The 19,560-nt window shown below is 42.9% G+C and overlaps 1 protein-coding gene across 1 annotated transcript in view; it reads left to right on the top strand.

Moving 5' to 3' along the window:
- Positions 1 to 257: 257 nt before the first annotated feature.
- The window catches only part of LOC111141714 (p21 (RAC1) activated kinase 5), a 284,924-nt gene continuing 265,621 nt past the window's right edge, over positions 258 to 19,560 (top strand). Inside the window, exon 1 of the mRNA XM_022494496.1 lies at positions 258 to 406. The gene's annotated coding sequence lies outside the window, so the exon portion shown is untranslated. The remainder of the gene's footprint in view (positions 407 to 19,560) is intronic.

Genomic DNA, 19,560 nt, shown 5'->3' with positions numbered 1-19,560 from the left:
TAACTGGCTTGGCAAGGGGCTGCTTTCTCCCGGCTCCGGGCTCCGCAGAGTGGAGACACTCCCCCCGACTCCCCCCCCCCCCCACCGCAGCTGCTACTGCCTGCCTCCCGCCGGCTGCCGCGAAAACCCGGAACAGCTGCGTGCGCTCGTGGAAAGTCCTCCTAGGGGCGAAGCCGGGCAGCTGGGCATGCTCAGTAGCTGGGGGAGGCTTGGGTGGAGAGTAGAAAGCTGCGGCTCTGCCTCCCACCCCCTCCCTCTGGCCCCCGCCCCCCTTGCCCCTACCCAGCCTGTAGTAGTTGCCCGGCGTGCGCCCGCGGAGACCGGGAACATGGCGCTCCGAGCGATGTAGCAGCCGCGGAGGGGAAGCGGAGGAGGCGCCGCCGCTGCGCTGACAGCCAGCCGCCAGGTAGGCAGGCGCGCCAGGCTGGGCTTCCTGGGTGGGTAGCCGCGCGGGGAGGGGCGCTTGGGGGGATGTGCCAGGCTGGGACCCCGGGCATCTCGCTTCGCCGGCGGAGGATGCGAAGCGGGCATCTGACAGCGCGCGATTGTGCATCGCCTAGGAGATGCCAGAGGCTGGGGACCGGCGGGCTGCAGGGCAGGGATCCGGGGACCGCCCCCACCCCCCATGCGCTGCCATCCAGCCTGGGCTCTCTGCGGGTCAAATAAAGGATAGTTCCTTTCTGCCGGGCGAGAGGGCGAGGGGGAGACCCCCGGATACCAGTTTTGGGAGTGCGCTGGTCCCCCGGACCGCTAGCAAGCCCCGCACCGGTTCTTTGTGTATACAGCCGCGCACGCCCAGGGGGGAGCCAGGGTGTTTCTCCCCAGGCGTGTTGCACACATTGCCAGGGCAGGATTTCCGTATGGTTTTTGTCTCTTGGCAGGTGTGGACTGGAAGATGTAATAGCTGAACCTTTATGGGGCTGTGTTTTCCTTTGTTACTTGCCTTGGTGTGTATGTGTGTGTATGTGTGTGCGTGCGCGTGGTGGGTTGTAATGGAGAGAGAACTTCTGCTCGTGGGCACGGGTGTGGGCAGAGCGTGGAAGAGGATCTCGGTTCCAAACTCTTGTCAAAATCGCGTGTGATGTCGGCCTCCTGGAGGGTAAACTTGAAAAGTCTAAAGATCATCTGTGCCCGGTTTGGAGAAGCGTATTTGCCCTTCTCGAACCCATGTGTGTGTAGCTGGAGGTTTAAACATGGGACTCAAGTTAATTCAACATTAGGTATCCGTTAAGGGAATTTGAACCGGTGGGGCTGCCTGTGGTGTTTTTTTTTTTTTTTCTTTTTTTTTTTTTAAGGTCAAATTAATAGAGAAGTTGGCAGGAAGCCAGGAGAAAGTGTTATCTTTAATAGCTGGTGACAGTTTGGGAGGTTAAATACGCTTTTGGGGAAATTGGGAAACCTGGCTTTGTACGGGGTTCTACCAAGAAATAACCATGGAGTCTTAGATAACTCACAAAATCTCTCAGCATGTCCCTTTTCTCTTCTGGGGTTTGGTGGTATGTAGATACAATGTCTCTCACCTGAGTCCAGATGGACAAGACACTCTTGAAAAGCCCCTCCTGCACTAGAAGTCTATGAAACTGGCACCCCAGAATAACAGCTCTGCCGCCTTGTAGTTCTATATCTGTTATATTCAGCACAACTCCCTGAGTTAAGGAGAGAAGGTAAATTTAGAACATGCTTTTATTTTTTACTTTATCATTTAAAGGATGGACATCTGTGACTATGAAGTTTAGAGACCCTTTCCTCTGTACTTAGAGTATGTATTCTTTTGGTCTCCTTAGGTGGCAAGAATGAGTCAGTATCCTCAAAATGAAATGGGGAGTGCTTGAGGAAAATGCGTCTAAGTAAATTAAAGCCGTACATGTCCAATCTGATGGTAATACCTTGAGGTGGAATACGTAATGTGCGAAGCAGAAACGCTGCTGATAGAAGCAATCGGGTTGATGGCAAGTTTATTGATAGTATTGGTCTTAGAATAAGATTTTTGTGTTCCTCTGGGAAGGGGTGAAGATTGGTATACTAGGTGCCTGCAACTTGGAATTTTGTTAATAAATGTGAGTTTTAATTGCAGGCGTTGAAAACACAGCTTGGCAGCTCCTCTCCTTCGCTTCAACGCTGCAGGTGTGAGAGGCAGGTGTTCCTGGGCGTGGTACCATCTTGGGGATGAGACAGCTGAGTTTGGGCTCTGACTCCTCTGTTCTTAACTCTCTGATCTTGGGCAGATTTAACTTTGTGGCGCCTTGGCTGCCTCCCCTGTTAAACAATCCTGGGGACAGAGATTTACCTAAATGGGTGGGTGTGTGGATGACTCCTAAACCACCAGAAAAATGGTGGTGACCCTCAGAAGAGGAAGGAAAATGGATATTTACTTAACATTCACGGTGTGCTCTGTGTTAATGCTAGTCAGCCCCAAACAAGTGATCTAACTCTCCAACTGTTTGCTTCCTAGAGCTGCCATAACAAATTGCCAAAAACCAGGGAGCTCAAAACAAAATGTATTCTCTCACTGTTTTGGAGGCTGGAGCTCCATAATCAGGATGCAGACAAGGCCATGTTCCCACTGAAGCCTCTTGAGGAGGACCCTCTTTTGCCCTTTTCCAGCCTGTGGTGGCCCCAGGTGTACCTTGGCTTATGGCAACATAGCTCCCAATTCCTGCATCCATCTTCATATGGCAAAGTCCCCCCACCCTTTTTTTTTTTTTTTTTTTTTGGCAGACAGAGATCACAAGTAGGCAGAAAGACAGGTAGAGAGAGAGAGAGAGAGAGGAGGAAGCAGGCTCCTCGCGGAGCAGAGAGTCCGATGTGGGGCTCGATCCCAGGACCCTGAGATCATGACCTGAGCTGAAAGCAGAGGCTTAACCCACTGAGCCACCCAAGTTTCCCCTTTTTATAAGGACACCATTCATATTGAATTTAGGGTCCATTGCAATTCAGTATGACCTCCTCTTGATTATATCAGCAAAGATCCTGTTTCCAAATAAGGTCACGTTTATAGGTTCTGGTTAAGCATGAATAATATTTGGAGGACGCTATGTGTCAACATGCCTGTGATCTGTGTTTAATGACCTGATTATTTCAGCATAGGACTAGAAGGTAGAGTATTATGGTTTTGGAAAATATTTTCAAGGTTATTTAATCCAGTTAACATATTTGATGTTTCCCAACCATGGTAAGGAAGAGCAGTATTTAGAGGTACTAGACAAATACCACTTATCTGAAAACCTAGCTGCTCCAGGATCTGTCTCCTACACGTGACCTACCTGACACACCCTGTCCCAATGGCATTCGTTATGTTGCCTCTTCTCTTTTTGCTACCCCACTGACTACAATGCAAATAAGCAGCAGAAAACCAAATTGAAAGAGAAAAATGACAAGAGCAACAGATACACCCCAATCTTAACACCTTTCTAATCTTTCACCACCGTCCATGGTGTTTCTTTAGCCAGACTCGAGAATTGTCTTTGACACCTTCATCCCGTGCCCTCCAAATCCCAAATCATCACAAAGTTACATAAATTTTGTTTCCTACATATATCTCTAGATAGATTCTTCTTTCCATCCCCACCACCACACCATCAAACCTCAAGTCATCATCTCTCTCCTGGATCACTAGCATAACTTTCTAGGAAGACCCCTGGCTCCTTGCTTGGCCCCTCCAATCATTCTTCGAGAACAGATAGGATCGTGTCAGTTCCTTGCATAAAATGCATTCACATACTTGGGATGGGGTCCAGAGATGGTCTGAGCCTTGGATATACTTAGCCAGCCTTATCTTGGGCATCCCCTCTTATTGCTGTTAACATTGACCTCATGTCTGTTGACTATCCCAAGCACTTCCCCTATACCTTGCCAGGGCAAACTACTCATCCTTTAGGCCTCCTTGGTCTCTCTTCCCCAGCAGCACCATTCTCCTTATCACCCTTCTAATTTTCTTCCATAGCCATGAGGCACTTACCTCTATTTGTAATTTCCTATTTATTTCTTTGGATATTTAATTTCTGTAAACTCTAGTGGCCATTTGTTTTGTGTCTTGCATGTAGAAGATGCTCGGTATTGGCAAATGAGTGAAAGAATGAATATTCTTACAGCATTTTCCTGTGCCAACTTAAAGATCTGATTTTTTAGAAACTTTTTTTTTTACTAACTTGTATAAAAAGAGCAATTGAGAAACTCATTCTGATTTCAAAAGAGGAGTATTCTTGGCTTTAACAAATGCATCTTCGAAGAATTGCTTTTAAGCAAGCAGTTTAGAATTGAGTCAAAATATTTTCTAACAACTGATGTTTTTGTAAAACACATCAGTCAGTCAACAAACACTTCACAGATATCTATTAGACATTTATATTTGCCATGCTAGGCCTTAGGGGGACAATGGAGCACTAGACTTTTAGCCTTCTAGAGATTAATAGTAAATAATAATGTGTAGTAATAACATTTATTCAGCTTCTGTCATATGCCAGCTTCTCCTCAGTCCCTATCCCTACTCATTACTAGAGATGGGCTTTCTGTCTTTCCCATAACACAGAACCCAAATCAGATGCACGATAAATTCCCCATGAATTAATAATTAGTAGATACTATTATCCTGATCTTTGAAAATAGGAAACTTGGGCTTATCTGTGGAAAAAGGAACCTGCTCATACACAGAAGAACATGCTTTTGTGTTTTGAATATATCCAGGTGAGCCCTGTTCTACTTTAAAAAATCATCCTGCCTATGTCTCTTTTTTTTTAAGATTTTATTTATTTATTTGACAGACAGAGATCACAAGTAGGCAGAGAGGCAGGCAGAGAGAGGGGGAGGCAGGCTCCCTGCTGAGCAGAGAGCCCGATGCGGGGCTCGATCCCAGGACCCTGTGATCATGACCTGAGCTGAAGGCAGAGGCTTAACCCACTGAGCCACCCAGGCACCCCCTGCCTATGTCTCTTATTTAACCCTATCTCTGGGGTTAAATAAGAGGGGTTAAATAAGAGACCGCTGTTCATACATGAGCAAGTTCCTGGTATGTTTCTTGGTCTTCCACAGTAATCACAATTCTTAATTGGCCGCTAAATTTTTCCATTTGTCTATTTAAATCAAGTGAGAAGTGACCGAATGGCTCATTCAGCACACTTCTGGGTAGTTTTGAGAAAAGCAAAACTGAGTACCCTGTGGAAAAGAATGTGGTTCAATGCAGGACTACAAGGCTACATTTTGGGTTTCTAGGATGGCTGCAATTTCATGTAATCTTATTTCATGAAAAGTGATTTTTTAAAAATAAACATTTAATGCGTATGTTTAAGTAAAACTTTTCATGTAAGTAGCAAAAAAAACCCAGATATTGTGTCTTGATTATGTGTAGAAGTGATAGATACACAACTGAGTCAACTAAAACCTGAAGAAACTAATAAGAGCTATTTTGGTGAGATGGTTAGTAATAAAATTCATGTTTAAGAATCAATGGTAGGGCACCTGGATGGCTCAGTGGGTTAAGCCTCTGCCTTCAGCTCAGGTCATGATCTCAAGGTCCTGGGATAGAGCCCCGCTTTGGGCTCTCTGCTCAGTGGAGAGCCTGCTTCTCCCTCTATCTCTGCCTGCTGCTCTGCCTACTTGTGATCTCTCTCTCTGTGTCAAATAAATAAATAAAATCTTTAGAAGGAAATTAAAAAAAAAAAATCAATGGCTACCCCGAAATACTGGTCTTCACTGACTACAAAATACAATAGAGAAGGATTTTGTTCATAAATCCACAAAAATGTAAATTCAAGAAACATAGGAAATGTATGGAAAATATTTGGGAATAATAAGAAACATCTAAAGACTTGTTTAGAAAGCTGTAAAATTTTACTCAAACACATAAAATAAGAAATGAACAAATGAAAACATGCTATTCTTAGGGTAGAAAGATTTTATGAAATAGTTACTTTTCTACAATCAATCCTACAGTTTTATTGCTTGGGGATTTGGGGAAACTTGACAAAATGATTCTAACATCAAGCCACAAGAATTACTACAGGACTAGAGTCAAGAAGATTTTGCTAAAGAATATATCTGGCGGGGGGCGCCTGGGTGGCTCAGTGGGTTAAACCTCTGCCTTCAGCTCAGGTCATGATCTCAGGGTCCTGGGATCGAGCCCCACATCGGGCTCTCTGGTGGCAGGGGGCCTGCTTCTCCCTTCTCTCTGCCTGCCTCTCTGTCTACTTGTGATCTCTCTCTGTGTCAAATAAATAAAAATTTAAAAAATTTAAAAAAAATAACGTATCTGGGGGTGGTTTGCCCTTACAGAAATAAAAATCTGGTCATTGAGCGTCACTGTAGACGTGTAGTTCTGGTAGAGGAATCATAGCTCACTGGAATAGAGTAGCCTGGAAACAGACTCAGGTAGTTCTAGGGAACAGAAGTGTGATGGGTAAAGCGTTCTGAAGCAGGGGGAAGTATTCAACAAAACCAAGGCACTACACCAATAAGTAGAAAACCGTCAACTAAGAACCTCTGTTTGCACAATTCACTGAATTACAGATATATTGGAAAGTTGATCTGCCAGGTGAGAAACAAAGCTAGAAGAAAATACTTAACAATTAATGCAAAGAATGGCAGAGCAAAAGATTGCTTTGAGTATATTTTAAACTTTCATATGCAAAAATATACAGTTTAGAGCAGAAAATAATCATGGAGAAAAATATTAACAGCAAGCATGACAGAACAGTTAATAGAATAATTGCATGAAGAACTCTTGCATATCAGTAACTAGAAAATAACACCCCAATAGAATTGTCTAATTATCTGAAGAAATGATTTGAAAGGATGAAATAAGGCTAATTCACATATTTAATAAATATCTTTACTATTAACCACAGATATGCAAATTAAAACAAAAATGTGATGCCATGTTTCATGTATTAAGCAATATATAGTCATATATATGTGTATATATATGTATTTATATATATATGAATATAAATACTTAGTACCAGGAGGGATGCAGTGACATTTTCATTACTGCTGGTGGGAGAATTATGTGCTACAGCCTTCCTGGAGGACAGTTTTAAAAGCATTTGACAAATATTTTCGAAGTTCAAATTATTTGACATAGTTATTTCTCTGGTTTTTAATTTTAATTTTAGTCTCTGCTGAGGAATTCGTTGCAGGCAAAAGCAATAAAGAAATTACCCTTAAAACTAAAAATTGGGGGGCTGGTTGAAGATCTTTGAAGGTCCCAAGATAATAGACAATAACGGAGTATTAAAAGTGATCCTTTCAAAGCTTATGTAGTGATGTGGAACAACTTCAGTTTTTTTTTTTTTTTTTTTTTTTTTTTTAAAGATTTTATTTATTTATTTGACAGAGAGAGATCACAAGTAGGCAGAGAGAGAGATGGGAAGCAGGCTCCCTACTGAACAGAGAGCCCGATGCAGGGTTCGATCCCAGGACCCTGAGATCACAACCTGAGCTGAAGGCAGAGGCTTAAGCTGCTGAGCCACCCAGACAACCCAACTTTAGTTTCAAGTGGAAATAAGCCAGTGCACAATGATGTGTGTTTTGTGAGATGGAAATATCCTATAGGTATGTAAAAGCTGGAACAAAAACAAAGTTAGTTTGTGTCTAGATGGTAGAATTATGACTTTGCTTTTCTTTTTTTATACCTTTCCAAATTAAAAAAAAAAGTCAATAGCATTGTCTTATGAATCAAAAAAAAACCCGATTATTTTACAAATATGGTAGTGATACACACTCAGGTTATAATTATTCATTTATGTAACACATTCATTGATTATCTCTGTGTCAGGAGCTCTGCCAAGTGTATCAGCAATGACTCTTAGTTTGCATGCAAATGAAAGAAACTGTCTAACTTGAGTGAAAAGAATTTACTAGAAGGTTATCAGATAGCTAAGAGAATTGCCAGGAATGGGGGCGGGGTGAATGGCAAAAACAAAAACAAAAAACAGGCTTGGAAGCAAACCAGAACCTAGTTAGCTCCAGGCTCTAAATATCAGGAGCTTAGAGACAGGCTCCAGCCAGGAATAGGGCTGCTCAGGGCTGGGCCACAGTCTGGGGTAGTTATACCTGGACTCAAACTCCCCTGCAGCCACTCCCCCCCACCCCCAACCAATTCAGCCTCTGGGCATCCAGGAGGGAAGGGCGCCTCAATTAGCAGGCCCACTGCCCCCTTTACTAACAAAGAAACAGGAAAGATGGGTGATAACCAAAACCAAACCAACACGAAAAAGACAATTAAAATGCCCATTACCCCCAGGACTTATAGGCCAGCAGGGTTGAATAGCAGCCTGCCTTCCTCCTCCTCCTCCGAGAACATCTGAGATGTAGACAGACAGCTACTACGAGGTTCATGATGCTGTGTGTGTGTGGTGGTCCCTCACCCAGGAGATGCTGTTTTCTCCTGGAGTCAGCAGGGACATGACCTGCAGATGGCCTTCAGACTCGATCTTTGGGTATGGGCGGGAGTTTTGAGGGGAGGCCCCATTCTCCAGTGGGAAGGATTATCCAAACCAGTTTCACAGAAGCAAGAGGTATAGTTTAGAAATGGATGGGGGCGCCAGCACAAGTCTAAGCCTGTTTTTATTCTGACTTACATTTAGCAAGTCCTGTAGTTATGTTTTTGAACTTGTCCACCATGAATACTGTGGTCTCAGTTCAAATAGCTTGGTACGTGATTCCAAACATCCATAGGTAAGTTGGTATTCTTCCCACAGTTCTTGTCATAAACAGGAAATGTCTGTGGCTATCCAGGTAATTTCATGCTCAGGTTCATGTTGCTTTTGTAATTATTTATAAACTTTTCCCCAAGGAAAGACTTGCAAATGGAAGGGAAAAGGGAAATTGTTCTTCAGTTGCACTAAAAACAGGACCGAGAAAATCTTAAATTACTGGGAGGCCCCCACCCTAGACACTGCTCTGCAGATAACTCAGCTGCTCTGTCCCACAACTTCTGTGTACCTGCACAGCCACCCCCAACCCCGCCCCGTACCAAAGGGCCCATGTGCCCCTTGGCCCCCCTCTGTGCTCTGCTTTGCTTACCCAGGTCTTGGATTTCCCTGCTCAAAAGGCTCCTGGGCCCAAGGGTGGCTGAGCAGAGACTGTTCGTGGGAGGTGTGGCTGGAGCTTGGGACAGGTGGAAATTATAGTCCACACACAGGAGCTGGAGGTTAGGGTGGAAAGAGCAAGGGGACCAGGCAGGAGGCTGGTGCTCCTTACTTGGCTGGGTTCTGGAATTCAAGAAATCGGAATTTAAACTCGGCTTCTAGGTTGCTATGAAGGCATGCTTGTCAAGCTAGGCAGATAGAACATATTTAGTAAGTTTTAGCTTGATTTATCATGTGTAAATGTATAATAATTAAGACTCCATTTATGCTTTTGTAATTATTTAATACAGTCTTCCCTGAGAAAAGACTTGCAAAGGGAAGGGAAATGTTAGGCTTGGGCCTGCTCAGTTCAGTCTTTTAGAAAGATGATACTCAGTTGTGTACACACACACACACACACAACAATTAGCTACTGGTGCAGCAGTACAGAGCAGGAGAAAAGTGGGTTGCACTCCTGCGATTATAGCTAACAGACTGAACAAGATGCATTAAATCCTCATCCCAGTACTTTACCTGTATATCTTAATTAATCTTCAGAAGGGCTCTATAAAATAGGTCATTCAAATTAGGTGGGATAGTGAAGAGGAGTCAAACTCTGGCTCATTGAAATCCAATGTCAGTAGATAAGAAAAGTTTTGTTTGGAGTCCTTGAACCTTCAATAATGTACAAATCACTGGATTAATCAACCCACTCTAACTCTCCAATCCTCTGATTCAGCATTTCTGTTCATGCAAATTTCCCCATGAAAAGGGAAAGTAAATGCATTGATGTCCTCGCTGTGTTCAGTGTTAGGATTAACTTAATGATCAAAAGTAAAAATCAATATCTGGTTGCTTGTAGGAGAAACACATTTGGTTGACATTTTAAAACAGATGTCAGGAGAGTCCCTTTGCCAGTTTTCCAAGGAATTACCACTTACATCATTGGTGATGAAGGTAAATTAGCAATGGAGAGTACCTTTTTCCTATAAAGCACTGGTTCTTAACCCCAAGCCTCCATTTCCCCCACTGTCCAACTGAATCAAGAGGGCTTTATCCAAGCGTTGGTTCCGTCACTCTTTTAATAACAAGTTCTAGAAGGAGGGAGGGAGGAGAGGCATGAGCTCACTCACACCTTCAGTCCCAAATATAAATTCTATGACAGAGTCAACAATTGTTAGCTTCACTTTTCAAATTCAAGGTTGACATACTATTTAAGAAACTCTTTAACTGTTTTCTGATGGAACTTGACCCCTTTGCATCTGAGGATGATCATCTGAGTCCTGCAAATAGATATTTGTATAACACACTGATTTTCAAAGTAAGTTGTTCTGAAGTGTTATCTGAGTTGCCCACCTGCCTAATTTAGTTGTACTGCAATTTACTGACCTGGGAAAAGAACTTCCTAGTAGTGAAGACTAGAAAACTTCATTTGTTTAAAAGATTCTTCCCCCAAAGTAGAGACAGTTGCTACGTGGGTATGACTTAATCTCTAAAAATATAAACAGTGATGGGGGGGGTGGTGGTTAAAGTAAAAAAAAAAAGAAAAAGTCTTAAACTGATGTAGAGTTTTCTTGATGTCTAGGTTTCAGAGACATGGAAACAAATAATAAAAAGGAAATTTCTAATAGTATTTGAGTAACAGCCATTCGTGACTTGAGTTAAATAGTACTGTTAGTGTGTTTTACCCCCTCCTATCCAAGGAGTCTTTAAATCTCAACTTTCTTGCATATGCCCTTCCCTGTCCCACTGCCACTTGCCATAGCATCTGTTAGACCTTGTGTCAGCCTCTTTATCTTTTCTGCCTTCATTCCCACCTCAAAACAAAACAAAAACAAAAACATTAGATCATTTGATATCACCATTCCACTGAAAACTTCCTATCCTCCATCCCTCCACCCCCCAAAATCTTCTCATACCTGGTTTTGGCTTGCCCCTCTCAAAACAGTCATCACACTGTTTTGTAGATGTTTTCTTACTTGGTTCCCTTTTTTTTTTTTTAAAGATTTTATTTATTTATTTGACAGGTCACAAGTGAGGCAGGTGGGGGGCAGGCAGCAGGCTTCCCGCTGAGCAGAGAGCCCAGTGCGGGGCTTGACCCCAGGACCCTGGGATCATGACCTGAGCTGGAGTCAGAGGCTCAACCCACTGAGCCACCCAGGTGCCCCCCTTCTTGTACTAGACCAAGAACTCTTCTAAAGCAGGTAACTTGTCTCTTGGTGTCTATATCCCCAGCATCAAGCTTTATGCATATGTATGTCAGGTCTTTAATAAATGTTTGTGGGAGGAAAAAATGTTTGTGGATAAATGCATGTTACGTAGGCTAAATAATGAGTCTAGAAGCAAAAGAGTAATGCGATGGTTTAAAAGTGAAATGGGACCTAGAAATGGTCTAATCCATTTCCTTAATACTAGCATGGAATTTTTTTTTCTTCTACTTTCTATAAATGAAAAACATGTGGAAGGAAAGATTGATACTCTGTTTCTGGTTAGAGACAAATTCTAATATTGGATATGGGTATAAAGTAGACCTTCTAAATACATTGAAAAGAAAGTAATGAAGCAAACCATAAATGAAGAACCAGCTTTCCAGGAATAGAGTAAATAAACTGAGCTTCTGAGCTTCTGGGACGCCTGGGTGGCTCAGTTGTGTGGGTGCCTTCGGCTTGGGTCATGATCCCAGGGTCTTGGGATTGAGTCCCACATTGGACTCCTTGCTCAGCAGGGAACCTGCTTCTCCCTTTTCCTCCGCTCTGCCTCCGCTCCTTCTGCTTGTGCTCTCTCTCTCTCTGACAAATAAGTTTTTTTGAAAGATTTTATTTATTTATTTGAGAGATAGTACGAGTGGGGAGAAGGTCAGAGGGAGAAGCAGACTCCCCATGGAGATGGGAGCCCGATGCAGGACTCGATCCTGGGACTCTGGGATTATGACCTGAGCCGAAGACAGTCGCTTAACCAACTGAGCCACCCAGGTGTCCTAATAAATAAGATCTTAAAATAAATAAATAAACTGAGCTTCTTAAAAAAATATTACAAATAGTTATTTGATTACTAGATGCAACTTACACTTCTCTGATGTCTCAAACCTGGTATGAATTTGCATGGTTGATGGTGCTTGAATATTAGTTGATATTTTATATGGAAAGCTGGGGTTTTATTCACTTCTGCTCTGGTCTTTGGTACCACGTGTTTCCATAGTAACAGATGCACTAAAAAATGAGAAAAACCAGGAAGACTGGGGAGGGAAATGAATCAAAGTAAGTGGTTCGAGTAAGGGGTTCCCCAATGTGGGACCGAGGTCTCTTCAGGCTTCTGGTCACAGATATTTGTGGCAGGATGCCCAGAGAGAGACTACTCTAGGGTGATAACTGGAAGGGATTTTAAAGACTGTATATAGATACACTGTGACAGCAATTACTTGGTTGACTTCAGTTGGACTCTTATGGCGGGTACCTGCATTGCAACATTAGCATTCTACTCCGGTTGAAAGAAATACTCAACACCCAGAGAGCCCACTAACAACTAGGAATCAGGGAACAGGACTGGAGACTTTTACTATCTGTGAAATATAGTTGGGCTGTCCTTTGAAAGCTGGGAAGTGTGGGAGAACACTGTGAATTAGGTACTAAACACTTGACAATGCCATTTTAGAGCAGAGCCTTGTGGTCTGGATATGTTCTTTTTGGCACACATGGTGTGAAATTTCCCCTAAAAATTTACGTTTCTTCTCTTTTAAAAGAAAACCGATATATACACAAGTACAAAATCTGGCAGTGCGAGGTTTTCTTATGGCACCCGTTCACTGTAGCTGAGAAGCTGTCTTCATCATAGACAGGTAATGGAGTCTGCACTCTGTCACCGTTTCCATCACTCCCTCAGGGATCCCATCAGGCCATTTTAATTGTTTAAGTTGCTGTCTTGTCCCTTGAAGTCTTTTGAATTTGTCATCTTTGGATTACAGGAGAGGATTGCTTTATGGTTTTGAGTCCTTATTATACAATGTTCCTTCTTAATCTCATTTCCTGAAAATATAAGCCTATTTGTTTAATAATTTAAATATAAGGCAAATGAGATTTCAGAAAGATATATTTTTACAGTTCCATCCTAGCAAAAAAAAAAATATTGAGTTAAGCCTTCTTAATATTTGCTGGGAATATTTGCATAGTTAAGCTTCAGCACCTCAACTTCAATATTTTTGCAATACGGGGTAATTATTAAAAACTTCCTCTGTGTTCCATTTGAATTAAGCCAATATAGAAAAGGAAATCCTGTGGTCTTGAGCTTGCTGGAGGTAGGGATTATCAAAACTCAGAAGGATGCTATCATATTTCATGTGATACTATCATCTGGAAAATATAAAACATTCAGAATGCAAATATGCCCATAGAAGTGAGGGAGAACCTTATAAATGATATGCACTCTATAGAATAGCTGGGAGAAGCTCAAAATCAATATTGGAATCACCCAGGGCAACTGAGAATAATGATATCACTATACCTTACTAAAAAGTAATGAAAAATGAATGAGATAGAAAATTCCAGAGTTGTCCCTAGAGTTACTATTTGCTTGAAATAGGAGCATAAGAGAAGACTTTAGAAAGTGGCTTCCCAGTTCTTTTCAGACCTCAGCTTGATTTTACTTGTTTGTTTGAGAGAGAGAGCAGGAGCAAGGGGAAGGGTAGAGGAAGAAGGAGAAGCAGACTCCCTGCTGAGTGGGGAACCTGACACGGGGCTCCATTCTGGGACCCTCGGATCATGACATGAGCCAAAGGCAGACGCTTAACCGACTGAGCCACCCAGGTGCCCTCCCTAAGCCTGATTTTAAACACAGAGCACCGCCTACCTGTCAGAGGGGGTTTTCTTTCCTAGGTAAACCCGTTTGTGCAAAGAATGTTGATGTCCCTATAAAACAAAAACTTTGGAGAAGTTAACCACTTAAGTGGTAGGATTAAAAAAAAACAAAAACAAAAATAATTGGATCTTTTAGGGTGGTGCCTGCTTGCTTTTTGCTTTTTTGGTTTTTGGGTTTTTGTTTTGGTTTGGTTTGGTTTTTTTGGACAGGCTAGATAAAAAGGATTAAAGGATAAAATTTTAAAAATAGGATAAAAGTAGATACACAGTGACCATTCCTCACTAGTCATTCATTTATCCCACAGACTTGAGTTCAGTACTGCAGTGTTGACTGGGGTGGTACTTCAGTGAATGTAGATAAAAATCCCTCCCCTGCGGGAGAGACAGTAAAAAATAAATGAAGAAACGGATAGAATGTTGGAAGGTGATTGGAGCTTTGAAAAAAAGAGAGTGCTATCAAGGGTTTAGGAAGTGAGTGGGATGGTGGCAGGAAAGTGTGCAGTTTTAAATGGGTGTGGGAGAGGGGAGTCAGGATAGGCCTTGTTGAGAAGGTGACATTGAAGAAGAGGAAGGAACTACTCATGCAGGTCTGCCTTGTAAGGCATATGGGAGAACATCCCAGCAGAGAGAACCCAGTGCGCAGGCCCCAAGGTACAATGCCTGGCTTGTGGGAGGAAGTCTGGGGAGAACCAGTGTGGCTAGAACAAAGTGAAGGAGGGGTCAGAGTCAGCAGGGCACCTTAGCCTTTTCTCTGAGCAAGATGGGGAGCCACTGGAGAGATTTGAGCAGAGGACAGAATCTGACCTATTTTACCAGGAGTTCTCTGGCTTCCCTGTTGAGAAGGCGCAAGTATGAAAGTGGGAAGACTGATCAGGGGAACATTTTGATAATTCAGATAAGAGAGATGGTGGCGTGACCAGACTTAGAGCTGTAGAAGTGGTAAGTTGTGACCCAGTTCTTACACATTTTGCAGGCAGGGTTTCTTTAGGATTCAGTATGGGTTATGAGAGGAAGGGAAGAGTCAAGGAAGACTCCAACGATTTTGACCTGAGCACCTGGAAGAATGAAGTTGCCTTCACCTAAGGAAGGGAGGACTGTGGGAGAAGGAGATTTCTGGGGGCTCAATTAGGAGTTTAGTTTAAACAGTGGACATCTACTTCTGGTGGAAATGTTGAGTAGTTTGTGAGTCTGGGGTTAAGGAAAAAAGTTTGGGCTGGAGGTAGAGATGATGACCTCACCAAAGCAAGTGAGTTTAGATAGAGAAGGAATCCAAGGGTTGAATCCTGGGTGGAAGGTGGGTAGAAGAGGTGGATCCAGTAGAACCAGCAGAACCAGCTGCTGTAGGATCTACCCAATCATGGACGGGGTGGTTGACAGGCTGCTCTTTAGGGTGATGGGGCTGAATGGGTCACGTGACCCTGATCCTCCGCAGGCTACTCTCAGCCTGTTCCCATGCACCTGAGCAGGGATCCAAGAGAAAAGGGAGGTACACAGGCATCTTAAGGCCCAGACTGGGAGAAGGTACATGGTCACTGTAGGCACATTCTCTTAGAGCAGATTTCGAGGCCAGCCCAGATTTAAGGGGTAGGGAAGTGGACGCTACTTAAAGTTGCTGCACAGTCACATTGCAAAGGCCTTGGATGCAGAGGTGGAGGCTATGGCCATTTTGCAGTGTATTCCAATTTGCATACAATTGGCCTCTTGCAAAGACCCTCAGAAATTTTCATTTGGAAATAGAATTTTAAGTTTCAGGTCAAATGTCAGCCTCATTCTTGAGCTGCTGAGGACACTGTTACTGCAGCCCTGCTAACTTCCCAGATTTTTCTTGGTGAAAATAGTTTTTCATGCAGTTCCATGTTCACAGAATTTGAACCACAGCTCTGGCTCCTGGGGTTTTAATAATTTCTGAGATGAAGTTATGGCACATAGTAGGTGCTCAAGAAGCTATTTATGTGGCTATAAAAAGACAAGCTATACTATAGAGTTAGAACGATGGTGTTTACCATAACAGATCATCTGAGCATTTATTACTTGCCAGATATTGTTGTATGCATTACGTGCCCTATCTTATTCAATGCTTCCAGTGGGCTTATAAATGAGGTGCTCTCATTATTCTCATTTTATGACTAGTGACTGGCAGAGTCCCCATCCAGGAGCAGATCTTCTTTGCTTTATTAAAACTATTCTCCTGCAAGCATAAAAGATGAAGTTAGGTTTTAGAACTTAAGAAAGTACTTTCTAATTCCTCTGACCTCCTCTGTTTTAGATTGGGTCCCCACACCCCTCCCGAAACAGACCTTGAGTCAAGGAGTCAGGAACAAGTAGTTTATTTGGAAAGTTCGGGAACACCATTAGAAGAGAAGGGGAAGTAACATAAGGAAGCAAAAGCTACCAGAACTTGAATTTACTACTGGCGGAACTGGAAATGGTATATAACTCATGCTTCAGAATGATTCCACCCAAAAAGGAAGAGCTGAGATATTTATACACCAACTTCCATCTGGAACTGGTTGAAGACTGTACCCAGGGGATGTTAATTCAGCTGTATTTCCAACCTTATGTAGTATGGAAGAAGCTCCTAGGAACACAGATACAGGCCATTGGAAGTTAGGAGGCATATGGATAGCATTAAAAGGGCTTGATATGTCCATACCTGGTTTTTCCTCAGCATGTGCCTGCAGAACTTCACAGGTCCGTGTGTTTTTGTTTTTTAGTTTTTGTTGTTGTTTTTATTTTTTTGAAAATGCTATCTTTTGCTAGCCAATGGTGAGTATATTAATTGGATGATCTAACAGCATAGACAAGGACACTGCATGTACAATGGAAAAGGACACTGAACCAGAGGTAAGTTGCTCTCATAGTCATGGTCATTCCAATTGAATGCAGTCATATAACTGTCAGTACTGACTTGGGGTCTTAGGTAATTAAACATGCAGTTGTTAAATGTACTGGATACTGAAAAATGGGACAGAAGTAAGGCTACAATTGACCTTGTGACAAAACAGAGGATAAAATATTCCCCAGGAGTAAATAATTTACCCATGTGTAATGCAATTGCATTCTTGTCAGATACTGGTGGACCAGTTGGTAAGCCATCTCCTTCAAGGCATTAATGGAACTCTGTGTCCCAAATAAGGTATTTCATGCCGTGATCATTTTTTAGCAGCAGATAACACGAAAGCAGGGAAACGTTGGAGAAAATATAATAAAAGTTGTATCTATTGGCAGGAATAATAAAAATGGTCTTGAGTCTGGGCCTTGCTAGAAACCCCAAACCAAAAATAGTTTTGCATAGAGAAAGAAGGGGGGTGTAACACATATGCTGAGGGCAGAGAGACAAGGCTTAGTCATATTTATATATGGGTATACAGTAAATGTTGGTATATTTTAACGGGGTGTTGAAATGTACTTGATAGGCAGTTAGCAGCCTGTAGTGGGGTTTCAGAAAATAACCCAGATGGTTCCCTTGATAAAACTTATCAGTTGAAGTGGTTTGGGATTGTAGGCAAAGTGTTTTAAAATTGGCCCTCTGCCTCAAACAGTGTGGCACAAGAAAGGGATCCAAAGCTGATGAGGTCATAACAGTGATCACCAGTAAGGATATTGAGGCTTGGCAGGTCCCAAATCATTGCACCTTCAAAATAATGTCTGTTAAGCCTTGGATTTGAGGTATGGTTTTAAGAAACTCCTCCTCATTGTTATAGCAAGGAGCCCTCTAGGTTTCTTTCTCACACCAGATAGCACCTTGCATGCTAGAGCTTCCCACCAGGAATGGCAGAAGCATGTAGAGTCCTTCTGTAATTTCTGGGGTGCCTAAAGTGGTAAGGAGGAGGAAGCCGAAGAGAGCTATCAGAGCCAGAGGAAGAGTGGTCCTCGGTGGCTTTGGACCATCAACACTGAGCCCTTCATTACCATCTTCAGTTGCTCTAAGTGTGGAAACCCTGAGGATTTCAGTTTTGCCCTTCCCTCTTCAGAACTTCAGGGCTCACAGTTCAGTTCCTTTATACTCAGGACGTCTGTGTTGTAAAAATTCAGGGGCACCATTCACCTCTGGTCCGTGTGAATGGCGCCTCCTGGTGGTGTAGTCCGCAGCCTGAATGGGCCTCTTGCAGGTACAAGGCTTTACAATGTGCTTGGTTTGATCCAAACTTGGTAGGGTGGATCACCATGCCTTGTAATCACATGTTTCCTGTTCCTTTTCCCTCTTGCTCCTGGTGGACTGGAAGAAGCTTGAGGGAAGAAGCTAGACTTTAGCTATTCCTGATCAAGCCTCTCACGTGACGCCCTGTGTGAGTTGCTCAATTCGTCTTTATAGAACACATGAATGAGGATAATGCTCTGACTTGGGAGGCTTGATGAGGTGTTAGGCCCTGTGTGAATTGTTTTGTCTGTTGATGTTCCTTGACCCAAACAAACACCCTGTTGGATATTTTCAAGAGCTGGTCATTGATATAGTAGGGAGGTGAACCCAGAGGACCCCTGGAGGAGTGGTCAGGAGGACTGTTCTCCTAGAAGAGGAGTAAAGGACAGAATGGAGTAGTTTCAGGGAAGCTTGGTGGTGGGAAGATGAACGTTCTTGTTCGGAGCCATCTCTATTTATCTTCAAAGATGGAGGCAAAGTGACTTACTCAGAGGTGGAAGGTTGTGGCGGTCTTGACAATGGTGATGGCGGTTTTAAGGAGAGTGGAGAAAGTATGCACTGGTCTTTGCAGAAATTCAGAGAGACTTAGTTGCTAAGAGACCGTAGCATTTCCATGTCTATCCATCAATTTCTATTAATGAAACCATGGCTGCGAGTGAAAACTCTAAGTACACATTTTCTTTGTATCTACCAAAAAAAAAAAAAAAAAGAGTTTGGCCCATTTAATTAGAATCTAAAATAAAAGCAGAGAGGCTTTGGGCACATAGGGGAAATTTGAATTTTGTCAAATGCATTTAAAGGAAATAAACATTACTTCTACTGATTTCTGACTATTGATTCATTTTCATGAAAGGTGGTATTAAGAGGAGGAAAAACGAATGGACTCCCTGTAGGCTGAACTTTTGCAGCCTGAAGCTATGGGAAGCACAGACTGAGAGTCTTCAATGCGATTCTTTTGCTTGAAAAAGACTCAATTCAAAGGGGTGTAGCTCACAGTATACCAAGCGAAATAGGCCTCTACTGACCTGAATAGTTAAAATGTCCAGGGATACCTCTGGATTAGGAGCTTAGAAGTATTATCATGGTGCCATTTCTTATCATCTCCCAGTTTTGTATGTTTCTGGATGGGCTTCATTCTCAAGCAGGTTCTCCCATTTTTTTTCTGGCAAGATGGCCCCCTCCAGCTCTAGGTTTAGAGCCTACTAATGTTAAAAGCCAGAATGCCCAAGAATTCCAGCAAAAGTCTCAGAATTGGGTTTCAGTGTTAATTCTGTGGGGGGGGTCACATGAAAGTGCTTCTTCCTAGTCTCATTACTTGGGGGAATGTATTACCCTCTGATCCCACTTGAGCCCAAACCTGTCCCCAGAGTCAGAAGTCAGAGTGGAGCTCCTATCTCCTGAACTACCTGGACCATGAGTATGTGTGTGTGTGTGGTTTCGGGGGGGGAATGTAGAGAGGATTTACAAGGAGTATCAGGATGTTATCCAAAACAGGAGCAATGGATGT

This window comes from Enhydra lutris, unplaced genomic scaffold (assembly GCF_002288905.1).
Source record: "Enhydra lutris kenyoni isolate GAN:26980312 unplaced genomic scaffold, ASM228890v2 scaffoldscaffold6, whole genome shotgun sequence".
NCBI lineage: Eukaryota > Metazoa > Chordata > Mammalia > Carnivora > Mustelidae > Enhydra > Enhydra lutris.
The sequence above is the reverse complement of the archived record's forward strand: the minus strand, read 5'-3'. Positions and strand labels throughout refer to the sequence as shown.